Here is a 14,330-nt window from a genome sequence, read left to right as displayed (position 1 = left end):
TGGGAGGTATCAAAATCATAAGCACCAGCGGTTTCTCCAGGAGAATTTCCTGTATGTTTGCTCTTCTGCTTCTGACCACGGCCAGCTGCAGCTCGGTGCGGTGCAGCATGACATCTCTTTCACGCCTGGCCCATGAATGATTCTCCATTCACCTTCTCTGCAGAGCATGATTTATTAGACACTGTTAGATCAAATCTAATGAATTTGACTGAAAAAAATCCTTCTTGAAGTGGTCCTCCCAAAAGCTCAGTGCTTTCTGTAGTCATTTGCCATGTGAGAAACGTGCACTCAGTTTTGTCTAAGGGGATGTGAACCTTCATTTCCCAAGGCACTCTCATAACCACTGGATTGTCAGATATCTTTAGGTGAAATACTCATCAGAACAGTCTTCTCCATCCCTAATGTCAGCTTCTAATGTCCTTGGGCACTTAGTGTCCTAACCACTAAGTCACACATATGTGAAGTCACACTTTCTCTGGCTCCAAGAATATATAACTAGTCTACGCAGACAGAATCAAAATGTTCTGTTGCCCTCTGTCATAGCTTGATTAATATGTGTTTCCTTAGGACATGACGTGAATTTAAATTATGAATGCCTGGGTTAAAAAAAATAGAAGGCTCGTGTCACTATTGTTTCCTATGGTGTTTTGGAAGAGAGACTTACCTCAATTTCTAAGGGCTTATGTATCTAGGAAAAGGTTCAGAAAAGTGCATTTTGAAGGGAAATGGCATCTTGCATCAATATTGTTTAGTACGTGATGAATACGCAGTCTGAAACACTGTCTCAATCCTTCAGCATTTCCCTAGGGGGATCTTAAACAGAGCTTTTGCAATTGGCCCATGATATCCTCCAAAACAAGGAGAATGCTAAATAGCATGGGCAAAAATTGCCCATGGTAGTTCCTACGGTAATGCATCCACTGCTCGCACAAGAGTTCTAGCTGCATTAAAAATCACTCGTGAGAAGACTGGATGGAGTGCGATAACATCATTGAAATAGAGTGCATTTAGTTCAGGTATCAAAACCTGTGCACTGAAGTATATATAAATTCCCTTTATAAATAGATGACAACTCTTTATTCTTAGCAAAAAAAAAAAAAAGACAAATTTCAGCAGAAAATGAATTATATGGTCCAGAAAGGATAAATCAAAGATATTCATTCGGGAAGCACCTTAAAATGACCGCGATGTGGGGAAGCTTTACGTACAAAGAAACTGGTAAAATTTGACAGTAAAAAACAAAATCGCAGTGTAATTTATTGTCACTGGGTCCTCTTCTGTTATGAAACAAGATGTTCAAGAAATTGAGTCAAGTTGTCATGGAACGAACTTGAGTTTAAGTGTGCCAGACTGTACAACCGCAGAACTCCCTCTTCCCTTAGCCACCTGGTCCTCAGAATAGAACTCTTCTTATTTGTAGAGCAAATTCTCAAGTTTGATCATTTGCGTTGGAAATATTGAAATGGAAATGGTAAATACTGATTTAAAACAATTGACAATTAATTAAAAATGTATCTTCAGGGGAAACTAGGCATGACTTTTTTGGTTGATTCAGAAGGTATAAAGTGTGGTTAGTTCTTGAGAAGAAACAGTGATCTCAGAGTAAATGAGGGTTGTCTTCAACACTTGCATTTAATACTGAAACTGTTAAAGGATAGGGTTCATGCATTACTCTAGAGAACTGATGAGTACAATAAAAACTAATTTTGTCCTGCAGGGAGGGTAAGAAAAAATTTGGGCATTGATATCTGTTCTAATAAATGTTTTTTATAGGTAGCTTAATTTCTTCATGACCGGAAAGGAGAAACGGAGCTTCAAGTGATGCGTAAGTATTGCAAGCAGCCTAACCTACAAATACTTCAAGAACACAGCAAAAACTTGAAGAGGTTTTATCACTTTAATATCAACTGAATAAATACAATTATTATTGATTGCTATCAATCGAGTGTGTTTCTAATAGTTGATTATCACAGAGCACTTGTTACTGAAATACAGATGAGAGAATGAATTTGAAAGTCTGTTTTTTTTCTGTTTTCATGCTGAATACCCAGACATTGAAATCTGTGGGAGCTCATAGTTACAGTGATATTTTTGCTTTATTTCTCATCCTGTTCATTTTAGAGTCAAAATGCTGTATTTCATGCCTATTGGTTAAGCATTTTTAAGAGGACCCTGATCCGTGAGATTTAAATGGATTTTTTTTGTTGCTCGCATTCTTATTTTTTCTTGCTTTTTACATTAGCATCTTCGGCTTTCAGCCCAGGAAGCTGAAGTTGCCCATGTGGGATGATCCCATCTAAAATTTCTCAGTCAGGTGGCTAAGGGCATCTGTTGGTTTTGGTCTGGATGTGCTGTTCCTAATGAAAAAGCAAAAATAATTGCACACATCGACCTTGAGCACTCTTTTGCACCAGAGAATTAAATGGTTCCATTCCAATGTTACTGGATTTTCAGAGTGTATAAGTCCTATCGAAAAGTCTGCTAGAACAGAAGGAAAACAGAAAGTGTTGAAGTAATGCTATAAAATGCAACAGGGTGTCTCAAAAAACCCACAAAAAGATGATACTATTCTACAATAGTTATACATTAATTTCTGAAGTGCTTGTTTTCTTTCAGTCAAGTTAAATTCTGTAAGTCAAATTAAATTCTGTGTATTTTGTATACTCATAACTCCTTATGTTTGTGGGCCTCATTTTTTTCCATTGCAAATACCTCTTTGACGTAGCCTGAACTCTCTTAGATGCAGAAGTGTCACTCCTATTGTGTATTGGTATAACCGAAAGAACATTAGGATTTGTTGTGTAAATGTGAGAACATGCCATCTGTTTGGCAATGGGAAGCTGAAAACTGAGGGAAAACATTAGAGGTGTTAGAATACCTACCAGCTGGAAACTGAGGGAAAACATAAGAAGAAATAAAATATCTGCCAGTTGGAAAACAGAAAGATACAGCTGGTTGCAAAATGCCTGCTTTAAGGGTGCAAATTCAGACGGCAAGCTGCAGAAAGACGTGCTGGGGGAAAGTTTCTAAAGACAGACCTGAACTAGAAAATTAGTAGATGTGAAGAAATTGCTGGGGAAGGTGATCTTGAAAACGTATCTTTTATTGTGGTGTAGATACCACTGTTCTGACACATTAAATGTCTGTGATGTTTATATTCCCAGACAAAAGCCAGTAGAAAATGACACTAAGGGAAGGAACAAAATAACTTCAGTAGGAAAAATTACAGGGGCATTGTCAACTCCACAGTGATCTCTGTGTGGTTCGGTAATTAATAACTTCAGAAGCAGAGATAAACACTCTACTGTTCCTGTTTATTTGATGGTCTTGATTAATTAAAGTACAAGTTTCCTTTAAAAACTTGAGACTGCCTTTAATTATAGTCCTAAGTGTGGCACTTTGTTCTTCAGTAGCATTACACAGTGCATGCAGCCAGTTTTGCTGATTGAAGAGGTTTAAAAAATAAGGCAGGCTGTGTGGACATTTAGTAGCTGACTACAGCAAAATTGGTTAATGACTAGTATCATCTAAATGAGGCAGCAAGCTGAAAGACTCATAATCTCTCCCCATGCACAAATTTTAATTAAATAATTATAATGTCCTTGTTGTAATTATTTATCAGTAACTATGCTCCTGAGTATTGTCTCTTTTCCTTTCATCTGTTCTGTCAGCTCAGCTGTACAATGAAAAAATCAGTTTCAAAGATCTGGTATGATTAATTCTTACTACCGAGGGCCCTATTCTGCTGCCATTATTCAAACTGATTAGTACTTTACTGCACCATTAGTCACATTGAATTCAGCGGTTCTACTTGTGCATTAAGGTGCTGCTCAAAGAGGTGGCAGAATTGGACCTCAACCAACAGGAGATTTGGGACTGATGGTATAAAAGGATGGCAAAGACACCAATTCATATTTTCATCTTCTTGGTGAGAAGGCAATCAAGAGAAGAGCTAGCCCCATCAAGGCTTTGGGTGCCTCTGAGGCTAGTTCGAATGCTTGGTGCCCGTCCTTGCAACTGGGGACATGAAAAGACAGCTCAGCCTCCACAGTCTTCAACTCCCTGCTGAAGTGTTGGTCCTGTTCACTTTCCTTCTAGCAGCAGAGCCAAACTCACTCTTCTGTTTAAAATTATCGGTCTTTGCTTTAAGCAACAGCCTGGTTGATGGAGCACTGGTTGAGGCTGTGGAAGACCCTAATTCAATACTCTCCTCACCCTTAGGGGGAGCATAAAGCATTTTCCCACTTTAGAGAAGACTGTTCTGAATTATGATAATAGTTCTCAAAGTGGACTACTGTGCTATATATCAGCAGTGGAAACTGCAGTCCCACAGGTATGAGCTCGGGTCAAGTCCCTTTGCAAGTCTCTGTGACTTCAGTCTAGCCTCTAGTTTCTTGGCATCTCAATAGCTATCAATAAGGTTGCAGTTTTTAAATAGAGCTTAAACAATTTCATTAAGGTGTTTTCTTTTAACAGGTGAACTGCCTTCACGCGTAAAAGTGCATGACTACTCAAATCCCAAACACAGAGATGTCTCCCAATGTGACACAATAGAGACCAAATAATCTGAATAAGATTAAAATGAAAATAATTGGTCTTGAGTATCTCAAAAATTTATTCTTAAAACTGACAACAACCTTGAAACAGAGTTAAAATGTCTACATAAAAAGTTATGTGTATTGTATAAAGAAAAAAAAACACATGAGCTGCAATGTGGTATCATAATGGTTGGACTCGATGATCTGAAAGGTCCCTTCTAACCTAGAAAATTCTATAATTCTGTGATTCTATAACCAACAGTGTTCCTGACAGCTCTCAATCAGATGGTTTGGCTATCATCAATACAGCCCTGCTAAATGCAGCTAGACGGCACGAGTAACTGCACTGCCTCAGCCGGGATGGATTCCTTATGCTTCCATGGCATTTTGCTGCTAGCCTGCATAGCCAAAAATGAGCAATGAAAGATGCAGAATCAAAGAAAACCTAGGGACTACTTCAACCAGCAATGATTTTTTTTCAGCAAAATACACTGCTTTGTTAATGTATGTATCATACTTGTAGAAATCTGCCCTTCATGTTGAAGGTGAAATCTCTAGGCTGGGAAAGGGGAAGAGCAGGAGAACTGCCTCTTTGCTTCCATACCCAGATGAGTTGGGACACAGTGTTGATACAGAAGTACCTACTCCCAGAAAAAATCCCAATCAGCATGTAGAGTCATACTTCTTATCTGCCAGTAAATATTTAGATGGCTAGTATAAAGCAGTAGAACACCTAAAAGCCAGCCAAAGAGAGCAATAGGTATTAAAAACAACAGGTTACTAAACATTAAGGAATAGAGCTACAGTGTGATTAACATGAGGTCAAGGTCAAAGACAGATTTACAGAGAACAGCACAGTAATATAGAAGACTAACAGCTAGAACAGATCAAAGTCAGAGTGTAATACAGTCTTCTCTGAAGTACATGTTCTGCGTTTTCTTCAAGGCTGAGTTTCCTTCTTAAAAACAAATTTCTAAATATAAACATTCAGTTCAGTTTCTGTATTTTTAATTCTTTTGGATAAATCAGAAATGTGCAAATCTGGATTCCTGTGAAAAGTAAATTTGAATATTAAAAATACACGCAGGAAGAATGTATGAAAAATTTAAAGAAAAAAATTAGAATATAGTTTTATGCAACTATTTTTAAAGAACAAAAGCCCTTGCAGAACATGTAGGGATAAAATATTCTTGAATAGGTACAGTAAATATTAGTATCAACATTTCTCCTTCTATTATGTGTACGTTAGGTGTCTGTGTTTAGAGACATGACAAGCAGTTACTGCTGGAAATATGAGTAAAGGTGAATGTCTCAGCATTCTATTTTCCCAAATGGAAAGTATTGGAATACATGAAACTATATAATTATATCGCTCAGGTAAGAGGTATTACAAACTATTACGAAACCTTATTCAGTGGTATGCAATTGTCACAAAGTAGGAATGGCTTGGGGAAGTGGATCTCCCAGAAATGCTGGGCAAGATACAATTTCACACAGAAAATAAAAAAAGACATCCTTATTCAGGGTACCCTGTGATAGTTAGGTGTAGATAAAAGATGTTTCTTGCTCCCCTTATGCAACCTCTATTAACAATGCAGAATTTCTCTCTAAAAACCGATCAGATGTGAAGACGTGACTGGGTCTGCACAGGTACCACTCAGACCATTTCTTTTCTTAAAGGATTTCAAAGTTAGCAGGGAATATACAATGACCAAACACAGTAAAATTTTTTATTTTCATTCATAATACAAAAATTCGAGACAAAAGTGTTGATTTCTAAGCTGTAAAAAAATATAATCAAGAAAGGGAAGGCAGGAAGGTTAACCAAATGGAGGCGCCTGTTGTGCGCTTAGACAAAGCCAGCTTTTACAGAATGCCCTGCAGGTGGTACCTGGCTCCAGCTGGGATCCAGCACGTGTTTCCTAATGTTGATGCATCTTGCTGGATGGTGTGGACAGAAAGGATCCCTTTCCTCCAAGTGGTGTTTGTGTTTGTGGTTCCCAAAATTCTTGCTAGCGTTGACCTGAACGACAGATGTCATGGTGGGCAATGTCCCTGAGTGTCCACTGGTCTGGCTGCTTAACGCTCCTCTTAAGAAAGTTATGCAAAAGAAAAACCAGATATCAAACTTGTTATAAGCAGCTAGACCTCTCATGAGGAAAAACCATTTTCGTATAGATTGAATTATAATTTTCAATGAAAAGTTTTTTAAAAAGACTAATAGTCAAAACGCATTAAAACCACCAGTAAGAAATTCTTTAACTGTATCAGGAAGAACACACTAAATAAGCGTCTAGGTCAACTGGACCACTAAAATTGTAATTAAAAAGGATGAAGAGATTGTGAAGAAATTACATGAATTCTTTGTAATCAGTCTTCACTAATGAGGATGAGGCAGACATTTCTAACTCAAGGTTAATTTTTACAGATGAGGCATTGTCAGAGAGAGTGGCCTCTGAAGATGAGGCATTAGAGCAACTAGATAAAGTTAATGGTAGAAAATCCCTGGGGCTGGATAGCATTCATTTGAGAGTTTTAAAAGGGAAAAACAAAAAGTAGCTGAACTACTAACTAAAATATGTAATATACCTCTAATAGCAGAAGCCATTCCCGAGGATTGATTTTTATCGAAAGAAAGAAAGAAAGAACAAAAGATGACCTTGGGAATTACAGAAAAGAGAACAGTGCTTTAGTGCCACTGAAATTGTCTAAAACCATTTCCATAAGCAGCCATTAAAGGACCTTTTTAAAACTACCCAGGTATTATTGCTATAAATATATGATACATTTTTAAATTGATCTTCACAGCTTCTCTCGGTGTAATTTTTACTTTTGCAGCACCGCAGAAATCCAGGAAGGAAGCCACACAGGTTTAGCTAGGAATCCAAGTAGGTATAATTCACCTTGACTTCCAAAAAGCTTCTGGCTCAAGAAGTTAGTATTCTGCCAAATACTAATGACAGCAGACTGAAAACAAAACATTCTGTCGTGTATCAAAAACTGATTGGTGGATGGGGTATGGTTTGTGAGTACTCACCAGACAGCCTGTCTGAGTGACTCAGGATTTAACATACTGTAAATTCACATATGGTCGATCGAAGGATGGTCAATTTTTCAGGCAGATTCTTATTTTGCAGAGGCTGAGAGCTGCATCGCTTAAAAAAACCCAAAAAAACCAACAACAAAACACATCAGCAATACCTGCAGCAATGTTTAGGAGAGCCCAGCACTTCCCAGGTGGACCCTTGAGCTGTGGGGCACGTGCGTGTCTGGAGAACATGAGGGGAACGTTCGTTCCTCAGCAGGTCCGTGCTGCACAGAAGGGCAGCACCGCTCCCACAGAGCTGCACGCTCGGCTTTTAAAAATAAACTGCCACCTGAAGGAACAAAAAACCACTGAAGGAGGGCATAGGCTACCTTTTGGTGTGTAGAAATAGGTTTGTCCCAAAAAAGAAGGCAAAATCACCAGGGGACGTCTTCAACCCAAACATCCAGGATTTTCTTATGTTGTGTACCTCACTACTGTGGTTAGCTAAAGGATTTCTGACTCTGGCCTTTCCTTCATGAAATAAATAACTATTTGGGGAGGATATTTACTTTACGAGTGATATTAAATTGTTGGAGAAGGCTGCAGAAAGAAAGGTTGTGAAAATCATGATGAATAATGGAGATAGGCTTATTCAGTGGCACATTAAATCATTAGGGATAATATGCAGAACTATACACAATGAATTACTAGATGGAAAATATTTCACAAATAATTTTACATCCCAAGCTCTCTCATAACCTGTGATGACCTGTGAAAGAAGTAGATTGATGCTGAAAAGTGGTTTGCGGCTAAATCCGGTGCTTTGTGTGAATTTTTTCATTAGCAGAACTATAAGTTTTGGCAGGTGCTAACTTGCTTACTGTAATCACAGTTAAGGTCTGAAATAGTGTTTAGCAAAACAGTAACTCTAGTCCCCACTGATTATCAACAACAGTGAGGGTAGAGCAATATAGCTTTTAACATCATAACAACCACAATGCTGGTTTGAAGTGAACCTTTATAGCATTTGCTAGCCTTTAAAAAGAATTGTGGCTTTGTTACATTTATGGACTATTTTTTTGTTGCTGAGCTGACAAAGTGTAGATAACTGGGCTTTAAAGTTTTCTCATAGTTATACAACTAATGAAACGCTGCTTTCCAAGAGGGGAGACAATAGTAAATTAAATCAGTTCTTAACGTAACCACATCATATACTGCTTTTGGCAGTTTAGCTCTGTTTGTTAAAGGTATGATTTCTTCATAATTGTAACCAAATAGGCCAATGAAACTTTCTAGGGCATTGTAGACCAGGCCAGAGTGACTTTTCATTTACATGTTAATGGAGTCTGCTCCAAGTAAAGTTAATTGAAGAACATGCATAAAGATTTGTTTGCTCTGTGGACAGATGCAATGGAAAAATCTGTTTAAAGCCGTACACTAGGGTATGAATATTGATGTGAATGGGAAAGTAAATTATTACGGGAAAGTCATTTTTATCACATACGCAATATAGTTTGAATTCCATGGAGGGAAAAAACATATATGCAGTTTCATACATTCCTTAATTTCAAATAAGAGACAGCAGTGATTAAGAAAGTAATATACTCTTTGTTTCCCTATTGTTCTTCCTGCAGTGTTTCTGTATTTCTAGTTCTAAATTGCCGATTCTCAACTGTCAAGGTAGACAACGTCAGGAGGGCGTGCAATATATACATGAAGCCTCTAAGAATATGTCAGCTGGCCTATGTCCTTCCTTTTCCCTTGCATTTTCTCCATGTCTTCTTTTGAAGCCACGTGAAAGGAGAAAGTTTCCTTTGAGGCGTCACCAGCAAGCACAGCTGGGAACAGATTGGATGCAGCTTGAGGTACAAGGGTGTTTTCCTGACAGCTCCCCAGCCACAGCCCCAGCTCACCAAGAAATAGGTATGCCTTGAGCAGCATACACCTGCAAAGGGAGATGAGGGACTGCAGGCTGGGGCTCCAGGAATTTGAAGCAGGTGGGAAAAGTGTGGGTATTCACCCATTTGTGGGCATGGAGCTAGGAGAAAGAGATGCCCAAATTATTTAATTGAGGAAAAAGAGTCCAGAAAAAGAAAAACCAACACACTTGTGAAAAGTGTTTAGGCTGCTATATTTTGGGGTGACTCCTTTCAGATACCCTACTGATGACTCTGGACGACTCAATTCATTTGTCTAAAGATCTAGTGCCATCTCAGAGATCCTTTGATTCCAGCTGTCACTGCAGGAGGGCACAGATGTCTTTCATATATCCTGTGTTATATCTGGCACCCCCATGTAGCTATCTGAGATACTCTAGAACCTCTAAAATGGCACTAGGAACCTATGTTTAAGAAAGAAGCTGAGCTTTCGGGATGGGGTTCAGTTTAAGACACATGGATGTAGACATCTATGTGTAGCTGTTGAGACGTGACCTGAGTACCTGAATCCCAGTAACAGACCATGGGATTCAAAACAGTTGTGAAAAACTCAGTGCAATTTGAGATGACCTTGGGGTTATCTGAGACATCCACATGGGGACTGCAGATGTGACACAGTCCTGAGACCTTTAAGAGTGGAAGCTGGACGCCAGGTGGGACTCCTTATGCATTGGAAAAGCCAACTTCCAACTTTGTTTAGTCAACTGAATAGTGACTGCTATTCAGTATTCAGTGAATTCTGAAATGCTGAAACAATGCAGTTTTCCTAAAACATCATTTCAGCATTTTCACAGAAACTAGTAAATGACATTTTATATTGTTTTGATGTTTGATGTTCTCTCACTTCTTATAAATATAGTGTTGCTACTCACAGTATTGCCGAAGATATATTCAGAAAGAAACTCAGGCACATTTGGCATGGTTAGAGAAATTGAGGCAGAAATTTGCCCCAAGCAGAGGTGCTTGGGGCAAATTTCACGCGCTCTGATCCCATGAACTCCCAGACAACCAGAAAGCGATCAAAACATGGTTGTGTTCTTGTTCTTTAACTATACCGTCTGCGAGGGCAACAAGAAAGAATGCAACCTAGAAGTGCCAAGGCAAACCATGCGTCTCCTGGGAATCACCATGGGCAGAAGAGAGGCAGAGGGAAAAGTTTTGTGTCACTACTGAGCCACTAGAGTAGCAGGCTTTGTCCCCTTCCTCCCTGGTCCCAGCCATGTGCTTCTGCTACTTCCTGGCGCTGTCTCTGGGACTTACCTGATCCCACAGAAACCAGGTTTAGGGAGTTAAATCATCATAAAATTAACATTTGCAAAGAGGTGAATAATGATAACTAAGTAACCAAACATTTTTCTGTCAGTTTAGTGAGCTGAATCAGTTCACTCCAGAGGTGGACAAGTGCCAAAGCCAGTACAAAGGGAGAAGTCTAGGAGGACCGTAAAAAGGAGACTCTTTTTTGTGGCAGCTTACTTTTAGATTGAGTGAAGTGTGCTATATAACCCTGTGCTCAGGCGGATGGATCTGTTGGTTTTAAAACAATTCTGAACCATTGCAATGTTGACAATATGCTTAAAATGGAGTTAGAGTTTTCTTTACCAGTGCAAACATACTTTGAGTAATACAAAAAAAATGAACAGCATGTGTTTTCCTCTTACAGATTTCTAATGCATGGTGCTTTAGGAAAGCTGCCGAAAATCCTGAGTCACAGGAGTGCCAGAGTGATAGAGAGAGGAGATGGGGGGGTCTCAGAGCATGCCAAGCCCAAAGCCCACACTCTGCCGTGCGCCTTTTGCAATGGAGCTCCCTCGTCTAGCAAGAGCTGCCTTAGAGGCACGTGGAGTGTGACCGTCACAAGCTTGCTTTTATTCTGAACAGCTGAAAAGGCAAGAGAAAACTCTGCACACAAGTAAGCAGATAGGTCTTCACATGCGTAACGAAGCTGTGTGCATGTGGGGAGGGTGTCCGATTCATCACGCTGCTTCTTCACAGTAATGTGGAGTTGAGCTTCCCGTGTTTGTTATACTTTGCCTTTGCACTGCTGGCGAGTATCTACCTTATAAATTGCTATGGGTTCTCTTTCGAATGTTTATTTCGTTAGCACACAGATCTAATAAGACTGAGTCAACAGGCTCGGAGCTGCTAATCTAGCCCTGTCAGATATGACGTTCTACAAACAAGGTGTCTAGTTTCTTTGGACAGGAGCTGGATTTGTTGGATATCAACAGTTCAGTTGCTTTATACAATCTCCTAACAGCTGAAAGAAATTGGAAACAGTAAGTAACCTTTTATTTAGGACAGACAAAGATTAAAGTGGTAGAAAGGAAGAAAGAAACAACCGGATCCAAGCTCATATAATATTTAATGTTTTGAACAGTAACACTCTGATGTAAATGTACTTCTGTAATCCAAGTATATTGACTCTGTTTTCCCTGTCCCACAAATACTATGGCTGCACTGGGATCTTTTGGGTATCCCCACTAACTCAGCTAACTTAGGCACATTGAATAGCTGTGAAGAGAGACTGCAGAAAACTCAGGTCCCAAACTTAGGGGCTCTGATATAGTGTTAAGCAGATGGTGTAAAACCCCTCTTTTATATCTAAGTCAGTCAGTGGAGCATTTGAAGACACACATGCTAACAGACCATCAGAAGGTAAAATGGAGAACTAGGGGTCATTGTAAACCCTGCCGTCTCCAGCATTTGCATCTAAACAACAGACGCTCTGATGACATAGAGTTAGAAGAAATATCCTTCTTTCACTGGGCTATATAAAATTGATAGAAAGAAATTAGCAGTAAAGAGTTTCCAGTTCAGGGTTTGGTCTCCTGGGGGTAACAAAGTAGACTCTGAAAGATACACAACAGCATTTCAGCAATTGGGTACCATGCTTTGCTAGGTTACTTAAGACATTACAAGTAATGTATTGTTTAGTTGTACCCATGTACACCATTAAAGCTATTCCAGTGTGGCACAGAGTGAGCAAGCTGAGGTCATAATATGCCAGCTGGAGAATATTAGGGAAAAATGTTCCTTCAATTTCTGCTTAATGTTCTGATGAAAATAAAGAAGCCACTCACTTTTACTGCAGATATGTTTACTTACACTCCATTATAACTACCCTTCTCTGACTTACACCGGCTGCTGTAATATGTCTTGCCATTTCCCATTCTTGAATTTCTCACAGACTTTTCAGGAAAGAGTTCTTTTTTTCCATCATGTTTCTTTTGCATGAAAAAAAAAAAAAGAAGATGTAATTAACTACAGCAAGATGTTACTGTAGTTGTTTTGGGGTTTTATTTTTATAATGAAACTATGTTAGAAGGGAAAATTATATAAACACATAAGCCACATTTGGCAATGGTCTACATAAAAGTTTTATGGAGACTAAACCCTATAGGGTTCTTTTAGAGATAATTATTCCAATATGCAAATTAAAACTGTGCATTATTCATTTTTTTGTCAAATAATTTTCATTTGCTTTTCTGCTCTTATAATAAAAATCTGCCAACAGGGTTTCCTCTTAACTCATCTAAGGAAGCCTGTGAAGAACACTCCATATTTAACTCTCTTTTAGATCACTGTGGCTTGAGAATACTTTTAATCTCTTTTCCATTTATAACTGTACTGCTTGACCTTTTTGCAGCAAGGTGTCTTGTATATAAAATGTCAAAGAGAGGATTATAGACATGGGACAAAGATATAGTTTAATTAAAAAAAGTCCTGTGAGACTGAAAAAGGTTACTGGCCCAGATCACAAATATTTAATGCCAGATTACTATTTATGATGTTAAAATAACAAAAAAGGGTTTATGGGTAACTTGTAATTGACCAACCTTTACAGGTGCATATGATAATATTAAGCTTCAAGTAATAACTTTCATATTAGCTTGGAAATTAGTTTTAAAAATTTAAGACATATCTCCTTAATGTTTTCTGTGTGTTACAGAACTATCTTTACAAGATGAAATAGGTTAATGGTTTAAAGTCTGTTTCTAATTCCAAATGGTGCTGTAGGACAGCATAGAATAATGGTGCAGTTTTTGCAGTTTATTCGTGTGTTCCCTAGTTTCTGCCTCTGACATTTAGGCATGCATAGGAGCATGGTTTTAATATTGAATGAATGGTTGAGAAAGACCAGTCTAGGTTTGTTGCTGATTTTTCCCCCAGAAAAAATGAGTACATTCCAAAGCTGAATGCTCTTACCAGGGTCCTCCACTAACGTTCGTATTGTGGGACAACATGACGGGACAGTCATTTTTTCAGTTCAGAGACCAAGGGAAGGCCATGCACAAGCGTTCCCTGAAAGAACCCAATCTCCCAGTTAACTTGTGAATCAAAATGAGTTTGTGATGGCACTGACTGGATTTTACCTCGAGACTGGATGTTAACAGAACAATGATGCCACAGTGGAGAAACAAGGAGATTTGAAGCCCAATTTTAAGAGAAGCAGAACACCCACAGATCCCTCTGACTTTCACAGACAAACTCATGGAGACATCAGAGAAAAACTGGCACACCATTTATTCAACTGTTTCAGCTAAGGTGTAGTAAATGCATTATGTAGTGCTAGTGTGTACCTGCAATAGTTTAATTTTTATTTGTTAATATAACACCAATTTTGTGACTTTTGGTTAAAGACGTTATGTAAAAATTTGTAAAGAAACTAAGAGAGATAAAGTATAATATGGAATTTTAGCGAGTCTAAATATTTTTAGGGGAAAGTGAGGAAAAGCGCAAGATTAAAAAAACCAAAAACTTCTCCTGCATAGCAATGGGAACCAGACTCTGTTATAAATATCCGCAGCTGAGTTTGAATATGGGTAG

The sequence above is a fragment of the Rissa tridactyla genome, chromosome 1 (genome assembly GCF_028500815.1).
Source record: "Rissa tridactyla isolate bRisTri1 chromosome 1, bRisTri1.patW.cur.20221130, whole genome shotgun sequence".
Classification (NCBI taxonomy): Eukaryota; Metazoa; Chordata; class Aves; order Charadriiformes; family Laridae; genus Rissa; species Rissa tridactyla.
The sequence above is the reverse complement of the archived record's forward strand: the minus strand, read 5'-3'. Positions refer to the sequence as shown.